We start from the raw sequence: 12996 nt of genomic DNA, 5'->3' as shown, positions 1-12996 counted from the left end.
AATCACTTTAACCCAGGAGGTGGAGGTTGCAGTGAGCCGACATCATGCCACTGCACTCCAGCCTAGACGACAGAGTGAAACTTTCCAAAAAAAAAAGGAAATTCTATCATGGGTGAATATTGGTAATTTTGTCATATTTATTCAATAATTATACTTCATATTTCTATTTTATTGTAAGTTGGCAAAATAAAAACATTACACTGTTGTTAGTGATAGAACATTCTTGTATTTTTCCTGTTTCTAAAGCAAATGTTTCCAAGATTTTTATCATAAGTAATAATGTTTGCTAGTTTTGCATCTTAAATATTTTTAATCAGGCTGGGGCAGTTCTTATCTATTCCTATATGATGAGTGGTTGATTCAAAAGTTAGTAGCGAACTTTCAGAATGATTTTCTGTGTCTTTTCAGATAATTGTACACTTTTTATTATTTTCTTTCAGCAACTTAACACTAAAAGATTTTCTCATGTTAACCATGCTTGGGTCCCTGAGGTAAAACTACTCTGGCCATTGCTGGATTTGGCTTGCTCACTTTCTTTTTTAGGACTTTTGTATCCACATTTCTGAATAAGAATGATTTATCATTACAGTTGTTTCAGCCAGAAATGTCACCGTTTGGATCAAGGTTGTGCTAGCCTCATACATTTTTACATACTAGATTAGTTTGTATGAGAATTCTATTATTTGTTAATGAAGAAATGAACTCTTTTCATAATGTATTAGGAGCAGACCTCATAAGATATTTAGGTATCAGAGGCTAAGTAATAATATTAGAAAGACTCTAAATTTTAATTGTGCTACTCATATGACCTTACTATTGTATGTATAGAGACAATCATGGGATAAGGATAAAGGATGCTTATTTGCCTCTATTCTAGATTACAAAATCAGAGATAAGTGATGGAAGATTATTGATTCAATAGTCAATATAGGTATCTGTTTCTTAGATAAGTGAAATTTCTCCCTAGATTGCTTTTTAGCAATGATAAATTGCAGTGATTGAAAAAAAGTTTTGACGATATTTTCTGGCAGCCTTTCTTAGAGAAACAGACTGTAGGGAAGCTGATTTCTCAATCCATAATTTTTATAATTGATACTTTGATAAAACTGTTGGTAGCAATGACAACTCCTCTAGAATTATGCTGAAGTATGTTATTTGTTAAATATATAGCAGTTAAGCAGAGTTTCTTTTAACACATATTTCAGTGTGGTGTACTGTCCAAACATTTTTACCAAAAGAATTTACTTTCTATAGCATAAGAAAGCTGGAATATATGCCCCAGTAAATCTGAGAGATACCCCTTCATGGCCAATGCAAACTCAAAATTTCTTTAAGATCTCGTGTTTTAAAGTCTCATGTGACTATCCCTACTCCACAATACATTTATATTTGTTAATAAAAAGTTTATTCTCTGTAAAATATCTATGAAAATATGTTTATTCATAACTTCGGCGATCCTTAGACCATCACTGAGTGTCGATACAGTTACAGGAATTCCTATTTTAGAAAAACATATTAAAGCATTCCTTAGTGGCCTCATCGTGAGACTGTATCTGAATTGGAAGGACTCTGTGATATTAGGCAAAGATGTGCCTCTATGAAAGAAGTTATCCAAAAATGAATGAGAAGGGAAGAAAACATTTCACATAGGGGCACTGTGCCTTGTACTGTACTTGGCATGAAGTAAGTGCTCAATAAATAGTTGTTGGCTGAGTTAATATACTTTTAAAATGCTGATCTCTGATAAAATCTAAAGGCCTAAAAAGATGTTTGGAAGTCGAAAGGAATGGTTTTGGCTTTTATTCTTCTTAGATTGCTAGACAGCTTTTTTTAGTTACCAGGAAGTATATTCTAAAATACTTTCAGAGTCGGGGGAAAATATCCATTTGCATATTTTGTGTTAGGGTATTTACATTCCATAATTTTCAAGACACTGAAATTTCTTGGATTGGAGAGGAATAACTTACTGAGATGGCATAGCAACCTAATTTTTTAAAATAGAGGTAATTTCTGGGTTTTTTGGCTTCACCTGATTGGGAGAAGGGTCTTAGAGTAATAGAAGACTTTTTGACCTGAAGCATTTCATTGTTCAGTTCACCCACTAACACTCTCAGGCTTTGCAGAGCTATTGAGGAGCTTACCGAACTATTAAGAACATAGCACTTTGTTCTTCTGGTGGTTTTCTTTTCTTACAGGTCCTGCATTGGGATTCCTTAACATAGGATAAGTGAGAGAGCAGATTCATTTAGGACAGTTCTGGTGCCTTAATAAAAATCTTCTCTTACTCGCACCAGGGTGCTGCATTTTACAGAGGAGGAAACTGCACCCTTCTAAGGAAATGACTTTGTCTGCATTCACAGTTAGGATTTGAACCCACAGGACTTCAGAGCCCAGGCGTTAGATCACTGACTGATAAATGTGTGTGATTGTAAACTTTTCGTGTTCAGTAAGAAAGGAGCAAGAGGAGCAGGTAACAACAAATTGTTAATATCCTAAGGCAACTGAGAAAGATGAAATGTTATTTCTTCAAAGTGGAGCTGCCTGAGTGGCCAGTATAATCTGAGTCTTGACCTAGAGCCAGCAGCATGTGTTATTAGGAGACAGGGAACTTAGCGTTGAGGCAGGTGTTGCATCCTCCTTGTAACAGGTACGTATCCTTCTCCCAACGTGCCGCAGAGCACTGGACATGTAAAAATGTCCTAGAAATAAAGATGTCAGCCAACTGAGCTTGATTATGTCTGGTTGTTTACTTATCTATTTTAGTATGTACCTTAATTTCATCAAGTGAATAGTCCAATAAGGAATATCTATTGATTATGAAGATATATTTCCTTTTTACGTGGAATCTTTGGATCTGGATCTTCTGGATTTCTTAAGAGTTAGTTTGGAGAGGGTATTGAGAAACTCTAAGTTAACTATTAAGGTAGAATGCTAGGGAATGCCCAGTGTGATGTGAATCTTAAGTCCCTGCTATACTGTAAGCTTCCAGAGGCAGGGGCCTTCCCTCTCATATTCATCCTGTGCTCTTGGTCATGTGTCTAGGCCAATGCCTGGCGCATAATAGGCACTTAAAAATAAAGATTTGTTAAATGATTGTTTAATTTTCTACCCAATTTGTTTTTCTTTTTTCTTGTGGAAGTTAATAAGAAATTGTGTTTTAGTGGAGAATTGGGTGTCAAAGAGCACACATAAATAAAATTAAATGTTTTACTATTATTTTTTTTTTTAAAAAAAACAACAACAATGTAGAGGGGCCAAGATGGCCTACTAGAAACAGCAACAGTCAGAGACTCCCACTGGGAGGAAGAAAAATGCCAAATGATTCCTGCACCAGCAACTAAGGTATCCAGGATCTCTTGACTGACTAGGCAGTTGGCATGACCCACAGAGAGCAAGGAAAAGTTAATCTAGCAGGCACATTTTAAGAATCTGCAATATGCAGCAGATTTGCTGAAGCATACTCCCCTTACTAACCCCACTCTTATGACTCTCATGAAGTCCCTACTCTTTCTTACTGTCAAGTTATCCTTGATATATTAGAGAAAAAGAAAACCTAAATTAAGATGATCAAAAGGCCTTCAACCAAGAATGTAAAGATCAGGGCTGTTTGTCATCTCCTTAATAACAAAGGTGGTTGCACCAGACTGAGTAAATAGTTCCCCATTTTTTATGCCCATCCCTCCAAAAGGTAATTGTTCTCTTTTGTAGTTCTTGCCAAGTCCAGAACTATTTTAAACCAATTCCTAAGTATTTAGCTGCACTCTCCGGCTCAAAAGTCCAAATAAGCTCTCAAAGGCCATTGTTAAGAGGTCCTAGGATAGCCAAGTGAATTCAGTGACTTCATTGTCATTTCTATTAGTAAATTTGAAAGTAAAGTTCTTGCCTCTGTAATGGACATATATCAAGAGAAATAGCATCGGAGGATCAAACTTAAATCTTAAGAGTAAAAGATCTACCCAGTCATCTTTAAACACACTTTAATCTCTAAAAAGAAAAGCCCAGTCATTTAAAAATGTTTAGTGTTAGATCAAATGTATGCACTCTGTATACATTATTTTTTTATATTGTTTAGTTTATAAATAATCCCATTTTATAAAATTTTTCTCCAAATTTAATTTGTTATAAAGTATTTTTAGAAACTTAAATTTGTGGGGTATGTTCTTTTTAACAATTAAAAAAATTCTATATTTTATTTGCTACTCTAACCTTGTGAGAATACAATTCTCATCTGTAATGGTTATATATAGATATTTGTGATATAATTCCCAATACCGTATTTTATCAGAAAGAAAATACTATTTTTATTCTCTTAAGAAGATTCCAAAATGTTCTATCACTTTAATCTTTTTCATAAAGATTTTTTAAGGTATTTTTTGTGAATTTTTTACTTTTCACATTTCAGTTAATCATTTGGTTGAAAAACCTAATAACTCATATTTTCAGAGATTTATACTTTAATATTAGGTCTGTACCTGATGGTTGTGCTTATGTAAAGATATGTTCTTGAAAGTTTAAATTTATGAAGGTAATATAAAAGTAAAATTTATAAAGCCACTTTCTAATGAAAATTATTAGACTACTGTGTTTCTGGATTCGTTTTACCAAGTCAGTGTTGAGTGTATAAGGAGAAAAACCTCCAACATGATTAAATGGGCTTGTGAAATTAGTGCCCCGGTGGTGATGTTAGCAGTCATATGTTCTTCAAAAATGAAATAATATTAAAAACAGTGTGCAGTATGCAATTCTAGAAATGGTCCCATGAGTCCATGACAACAGACTCGAGGTTTTATTTTCTAGCAATAATGCTTGGATTTATCACTTTACTTTCCCCACCTGCCCATGTGACCTACCAACATGCACAACATGATGACCAGGGTTCACAATGGAGCCAGTGCTTATGGAACCCAGTGCGTCTGTTTGGGCCCTTTTCATCATCAGACCATTCGCTAGATAACTTGGAAGAAAAAGCAAGCCTGATCTAACAAGAAAGGGAGGAAATGCCCTTCAGCTGGATTAGGATACCTCAAATAGATGAAGTATGACATGAATCTCATGCATCTTTTATTCACACACTCCATGCCGCCTCCTATACTGTACTTCCCATGGATGAGAATAATAAAATAACATTTGTTTAGGGTGGACTTATTGGGTGTGTGTGTGTGTTTTCATTATTTCCTTTTTTTCCTCCTTTTGTTCTCAGGGAATCAGCAAATTCTGTTTTCACTTTTTAAGACTAATAATAATTTAGAGAAACATATCAGCCTTAACAAAGTTCAGTCATATTCCCCTCTCAAGAAAAATAGTTTTAACTAAAAAACAATTTGGATTATTCCTTTTTTTAGAACAACAACAACAACAACAACAAAACTCCCAAGTATAGGAATACTGTTTTTTATAAGAATAAAAATTTTTTAAAAGGTACAAGAAAACTTTTTTATTTAGCCTCAAGTGCCTCAAGTAACTATGTGCTCATTTGTATATTAAATGTATTTAATAAAGAGATTTTCCAGACAGGCCTTGTGTGGGCAACAAGGCTGTTTTATTTCTTGCTTGGGTGCAAGTGGGCCAAGTTTGAGAAAGGACAGGCAAAGCGGGTAAGGTGGGACCTGGCTTTATAGGTTGGGGTAGTTTATTGGAGGGACGGGAGTGTTGCAGAGTAAGATTAGTTACAGTGGTTGCGGGTAGGGGCAAGGGGTATGTATACATGACCTAAAGTTCAGTTACAGTGGTGGGTGGGGGTGAGGCAGAAGAGCAGTTAAGATGGCAGGATGGGTGAGAGGTATTCGCATGATCATAAGAGCAGTTAAGATGGCAGGATGGGTGAGAGGTATTCGCATGATCATAAGAGCAGTTAAGATGGCAGGATGGGTGAGAGGTATTCGCATGATCATAAGAGCAGTAAAGATGGCAGGATGGGTGAGAGGTATTCGCATGATCATAAGAGCAGTTAAGATGGCAGGATGGGTGAGAGGTATTCGCATGATCATAAGAGCAGTTAAGATGGCAGGATGGGTGAGAGGTATTCGCATGATCATAAGAACAGTTAAGATGGCAGGATGGGTGAGAGGTATTCACATGATCATAAGAACAGTTAAGATGGCAGGGTCGGTTGAGGGGCTTGTCCAGGGAAGCTCCACTGGGCAATCAGGGACAATGGCGAATGCAGGTGTGTGGTGGGAGACAATCACCTGAGGCAGGCAGGACTTTAGACTTTCAGGCTCCAGGCTTGCATATGGAGACCTGACACTCATTAGAATTGTCTCTCTCATAATAGCTACAATGTACATGGCCCATGGTAGACCAAGAATATTTATTAACTAAATGAATAAACCTCATCTTTTTAGTTCATAATTCCCACAAAGTTATCTTGGTGAGCATGAACTGCTTCAAAATTCCCTAATGTTGCCCTCTTTGTCTTTGGCCTTCAATAGAAAAATTTTCAGTTATTTTTCACATCAAATTTTTCATACCTCAGTTATGATGCAGTCATGTCTTACTAAATGATAGGGATATGTTCTGAAAAACCTGTTTTTAGGCATTTTCATCATTGTGCGAATATTGCAGAGTATACTGACATTACCTTGTGATGTCATACTGTACTACACACCCAGGCTCTGTAGGATAGCCTGTTGTTCCTGGGCTACAAGCCTATACAGCATGTTATTTTGGTCCATTGAAAGACAATGGTAAATATTTGTGTATCTAGACATAGAAAAAATACAGTAAAACTACCATATGGTCGTCTTATGGAATCACTATCATATATGCAGATTGTCATTGACTGAAAGGTTGTTATGTGGCACATGATTCTACAAAGTCTTCTGAATTTGTTTGCATTTCTAACTAACTTGATTCTGCTATTGGTACACCAAACTTAAAGTTTTTTGTTTAATTAAATGTGAATGACATTTCAATTACTTATAACCAGTAAAATGATTTACAGTTTTCAGATAACCCCGAAAGCTTAGTACTTCAAGATGCAAATGGCCCCTGAATTCTGATGGTTCAATTTAGGATTACTCAACTTTAAGTTGGGGTTACAGTTTCTATTGAATGTGTTTGGCTTTCTCACTTTCATAAAGTTGAAAAATCCTAAGTTGAATGATTGTGATTTGGAGACCATCTGCTCTGCTGCCAGCATTAAACACATTTTTGACTTAAAATATTTACAACTAACAGTGGGTTTATTGGGATGTAAGAATAGCCCACAAAAGTATCTGAGACAGGTCTTAATCAGTTTAGTTTATTTTGCCAAGGTTAGGGACATGCATGGAGGAAATAAACATGTAACCACAGAAACAGTCTATGGTCTGTAACTTTCTCCAAAGATAATTTTGAGGGCTTCAGTATTTAAAGGGGAACAGTGGGCTGAAGGGGAAAGAGGCAGGGTACTGTTATTCACATGTTGAAAGAGAAGAGGCACATTCCTCTCAGCCTCAGTGAATGGGCACTTTACTTAAGATAAGGTGAACCTGGAGTAGCTACCTGTGTGGATATTTAATCTTTTTATCTGTAGGTATTTGCTTAGGAACAAAGGGAAAGGCAGCCTCTTGCATGACTCAGCTTTCAGCTTACTTTTTTTCTTTTGGCATAGCGAATTGGGGTCCAGATTGGAGTTTTTGTTTTCTTTCACATAGGTTAAGTCAGGAACATCCATAATCGATTATATCCAAAGAGGTATTAAAGAGGTCAGGGTCAACAAATAAAAACAAATTTATATATTTATGTGTTTGAATGAGGAGAATTGGTCATTCATTTTTTAGGACCAAATGTTTTAACAGTTTCCAAATGAACCACATTATTGTTTTTAGTTCAAACAAGAATTCTAAAGCAGTTTAAGCATCATTAAAACATCAATATAAAAAACCTTGATAATGGAGAGAGATCTCTCCCAAAAGAGCAGAGCTGCACATCAGCTGCCGTGAGATGCACAGTACTTCTCCAGCTTGTTTCTTACAGTTTTACTTCTTTCCTTAGACATATATCTGTAATTTTTTTAAATTAAAAATATCAGCTCTGCTTTGGTGCAAACGGTATGTCATCGGTTTATTCATATCATCTCTCAGCCTGCCCAAACCACCCAAATTAGTGTAGCAAAGTCTTTTTGGAAGCTTCAGAGCTTAACTTTAATCTTAATTCCTTCTAGCCTCCAAAAATTGTTTACTCTGTGTGCACCTGAATGGTTTTGAATGTTTATATAACTGTCCCTCACCTTGCAACACTGTTTGGGACTGTGAAATGTATTACCAGTTAGCCCTCAGGCCCTCATCTCCTATCACACTCTACCTGTTCTTCCCCTTAACCTTATCAGCAATGCAGATTTTTCTCCCAGTGCCCACCACCTAGTCAGGGCTAGACCTGCCTGATTCTGTGTCCCAGCATTTCACTTGCTTCTCTTCAGTTTCTGTGGCATCAGAAATCTGATCTTTACCACTGTTCTTTAGTCCTCTCTTAAACTCCTTCAGCGCCTCCGCTTGTCTTCTATGAAAATCCAAACAACCTGCAGGAGAAATCCCTTTAGGACCTGGCACTGCCTGCCTCTCTGTCCTTTTCTTTGTCTCTTCATCTACTTCTTCTCTAAGTGTCAACCTTAAAGAACCATCTGTAGTTCTTGATAAACTCCAAGGCAAACATGTTTTTGTGAACTAACGTCTGCAGTTTGCTTTGCATGAATGCCTTTCACGTTTTCTTTTCCTGATTACTTCCTTCTTTCTCCCCATTGGTATGAGTCTGTGAGGGCAAGGTCCATTTCTTCCCCCTCCATTTTCATTCCTAACACAGACTAGATGGATGCTGAATGGAAGCTGCTGGGTGAATGAGTGAGAACCAACCAAATCCTCCCTATTGCCTTTCATGGTTGTTTCCTTAGTCCCATTTCAGATGAACTGGTTTCTTTTCTTCTCCTCTTCTTTTGATTCTCTCTTAATGATTTCTACATATCTCTAACTCAGTCTTCTGCAGTACAGCTCTCCCTTGATCAAAACCTTCAGTGGATTATTATATCTTGCAAAATCCTTTTCATGCCCAGTATAATTTCCAGCCTTTAGTGGTCAGTTTCGAATCTGCATTTGCAGCTGCATTTCCCATGCTGCTTCTTGCCAACTCCAGATGAGCCTCTTGTCCATTCTTTTGTCATACTCTGTAGCATACTGTTTCTGTAGTTGTGTTCATATCATACCCTCAGACAGGGGTTTCCTTGTCCTGGTCACTGCCTAGTGAATTAAAAGTCAAATGTCCTCTACCCCACAATCAGAATTAATCCTCCATTTTGCATCTGTAAATACCACTGTAAGTTTTTCCTTCCATTGTGATATGAATCCCACTCCACTTTTTATTATAGCCTTTGGTTTTTGCTTTACTTGTGTGTGTCTGTACCTAATAGATTACAAATGCCTGGAGATAACAGCTCTATCAGTTTAACCTTGAAAGCCGCAGCAAGCTAGTCCAATCAATGGTTGATGCTATTCAATCAGTATAAATAGAGCATTTGCCTTGACTGACAGACATTGGTTTGAATCCCTAATATGCCACAAATGGCTATATAATCTCTGCCTTTTCTTTCTTCTAGTTTCCCAGGTTTTAATAGGAAGATAATACCAAATTTCTAACTTGCTTATGCAGATTAAGTGAAATAATGTATGGAAAGCATATAGCTTAAAACAATGGCCCATTACAATGACAAAAATAGTTGTGATTATTGCTGTTACTGTTACTATAGCTATGTAGTTACTATTTTAGAAACATACTATTTTGTTTGAGCTTTTAGCATTAATGACTTTATGTGGCCAATTTCTAGGTGAATATAACTGAAGCTAGAAATTACCCATTAGCCTGACTATTAAATGTAAAGCATTTTTTTTCACTCTCTTACAGTCTTTTACCATTACATATTTTAGCATTACAACATTTTTTTGGCAACAAGGGTTGCTTGCTTCTTCAGTTTTTCCAATAGCAGAGGACTAAACTGCTGTCAGTATTTGTGAAAAGAAGAATTATTGCAAGCCTTAAATCCTATCTAGCCCAGTCTTTTCCATGACATTTTGCAGTATATGAGTTGAATTTCCTATGGTTAGAGTTACTGAAACTTGCCATGTGGTGTTGGAGGGAACAATAAAACACCAGAAGGACTTCTTTAGCCTGTCAGTGGGCTGTTCTCACCCTCAGGTTAACTTTTGTTGAGTAATATGTTCTGTTAGAACCTGGATGGATGGCACAGTCAGAATGCATTGTCTTTGTGCCAAAGAACTTAGTAAAATACAAGTCAATTAAGGAGAAGGACATCTAATTATGCTTTTGTAAATTGTTAGGAAAGATATAGTGCAGATCATTCTTAATTTGAATTAGGTGTTTTGTGCTTATTATGTTAGTGTTTCTTAGAATTGAAATTATGGAAGATAATTCACTATGAGGAAATATCTAATTTTTTTACCTTCCTTTTTTCTAACTAAAATTATGAAGAACTCATCAAAGAAAGAAAAAAAAACTCTGATACAATCACCAAAAAAGCTAAGAATTGATCTTACATATTTAAAGCATATGTATCATTTTCTACACTGGTGAAAATAGTTTGAGGAAATAGCACTAGAAATTGACTTAAGATTTAGACACTGGTGGAAGAATGACATATTGCCAGAGTCTAAAATACCAAAAGAAGAGAGGGAAGTCATGTCAGTTTCACCAACTGGTGATGGTGGTGGTGAGAACATTTAGTAGGCAAATTTTCAGGCCCCACGTAAGTCTATTAATGGTCATTATTTCGTGCAAGTTTTATATGAATCTCTATGAAACGCATGTTTTTCCTTTGACCTTTATTTTACAGATAAAGAAACTAGGGCTTCAACAGATAATCTTACCCAATGCCACGTAAGTGGTAATAGACAGAAGTGAGACTTACAGTACTCTTCATCCCAATACTGTACTGATAAGGCTGCAATCCTTCCTTTTTTCCTTAGGTGACGGTGAGGTCAAAGTTCTGAGAGTGAGGTCTTAAGTTTTTCTCTAGGAGCACGGTACCTGTTGGTTAGAGCAGAGCTGCCAACTAAGGGGACAACCATTTCAAAGGCTTTAATGAGGGGGATTTACAGGTTGACATGGAAAAGCTCTTTGTAGTAAATCCTTTAGGAAGAAGAGGAAGATAGACTGTGTGATTTAGATACTATGTTTCCTGAAAGCCAATTTCAGTAAAAACACTCTGTCAGTATTCCATTCCATGCCATAGGAGCTTAAACTGCAGAGCCTAAGCAGAGGAGAGTAATGGTATGTTTACAATTGGTGAGTGTACCCCTTGATCCTAGATGGAGACATTGTGTTAATAAATTCCACCCCGCCACCCACGGGCTGTGCAAATGACAAGACTTCAGAGGAGTGAGGCTCTCTAATGTCCCTGAAGTCTCCTAGCCTACCTAGATGCTATTTTGAGTTTCGCCTTTCAACAATTTATTGTACCTGTGGGTGCCTATTTCCAGAATGCAAAAAATAGTTGTGATTATTGCTGTTACTGTTACTATAGCTATCTAGTTACTATTGTAGAAACATACTACTTTGTTTGAGCTTTTAGCGTTAATAACTTTGTGTGTATGATAGGTACCCACAGCCTGTCATTATTAGTTATTCAGTAGCATTCCATTAGATATGTTCTTTAAGGTTCAGCAAAATAATTACCCAGATTATAAATTCCCATATTCTTACTGAGATAGTTTGACCCTACAAACAGAACAAGAGAGTGAAAAAAACACAGACACAAACATGAAAGTCAGCCTTTCAACTGAAGTAGATCTCACATTGGTTATGCAAGATTTATATAATACCAAATACCTGTTATTTGAGAAATGACAGCACACATGGCTGCTGTACAATAAGAACAGAAGTGAAATTTCATATCAAAAAAGGAGCTAATTCAAACAAGCATCAGAAGTAACACATTTTATTGGTTCTAAGACATACATTTTGACATTTTAGCATCTTGGAATTCTTTTAAAAGATGGCGTCTTACAAATACTTTGTCGTGAAATGATGGTAACATATAAAACTCCTTTTAAAAATTGAGAAGAGATAATGTCATTTTTGCTCAGATCTCCCTGGCTTTGGATCTCCATAAAATCCAAGAACTTTGCCATGGACTACATGGCTCAGTCTCCCCTGGCCACTCATTGCTTCTCTAACCGCATTTCTCAGGACTTTCTCTTCCTTTTTTTCTCTCTTTGTTGCAACCGTGCTGGTCTTTCTGTTCTTAAATCACCTAGGCATACTTCCACCTCCAGGTCATTGCCTTTGGTGTTTCCTCTGCTGGGAATGTATTTCCACTGAGAATCCATGGTTCACTCCCACATCTACTTCACATATTTATTCAAGTCACACTTAATTAGGCTTTGCCTAGCCACCTTCTCTAAAATTGCAGCATCCTAACATTCCCTGTCTACCTTTCTGCTTCATTTTTCTCTTTAGCATTTATTACCAGCTGACAGTTCGTATTTTATTTATCTTGCTTGTGGTTTCTCTCTCCCTGGTAGAGTATAAGCTGTGGGAAAAATAGGAATTTTTGTGTATTTTCTTCACTACTGAATCTCTAGGTCTTAGACGAATGCCTGCTATAGACAAGACACTTAATAAATATATGCTGAATATATGAATAGCTATAATATAAATATATAAATACTTACATAGGAATATGCCAAATATAAAAGAATAAATCAATGGAATACATGCTCAAAGACTGACAAGGTAGGAAAGAAGGTAAATATTACACTAAGCCTGTCTAGTGGCTCAGGATCTAGGATTTGGACATCTTGAGCTATAAACTTAACCTCTGTTACTAGCTATCTGAGTAAAGTTTGCAAGTTAATCTCCTGGGCCTCCAGGTGGGACCACAGAGCATGGATATTATAACCAGCCTCTCAGTTAATTGAGCCTTCTGGTAAAAACAGTTGAAAAATGAGGACCAGAACTGGAAAGCTGAAGTGAATGAAGCCCTGTCTTTTAACATAAATATCACCAGAA

The 12996-nt window shown here is 36.5% G+C and overlaps 1 protein-coding gene across 7 annotated transcripts in view; it reads left to right on the top strand.

Annotated features, from left to right (window-relative positions):
• SNX7 (sorting nexin 7) overlaps positions 1-12996 on the top strand; it is a 199829-nt gene that overhangs the window by 66384 nt on the left and 120449 nt on the right. The gene's annotated exons all lie outside the window — the stretch shown is intronic.

This window comes from Saimiri boliviensis, chromosome 11 (assembly GCF_048565385.1).
Source record: "Saimiri boliviensis isolate mSaiBol1 chromosome 11, mSaiBol1.pri, whole genome shotgun sequence".
Taxonomy (NCBI): Eukaryota; Metazoa; Chordata; class Mammalia; order Primates; family Cebidae; genus Saimiri; species Saimiri boliviensis.
The sequence above is the reverse complement of the archived record's forward strand: the minus strand, read 5'-3'. Positions and strand labels throughout refer to the sequence as shown.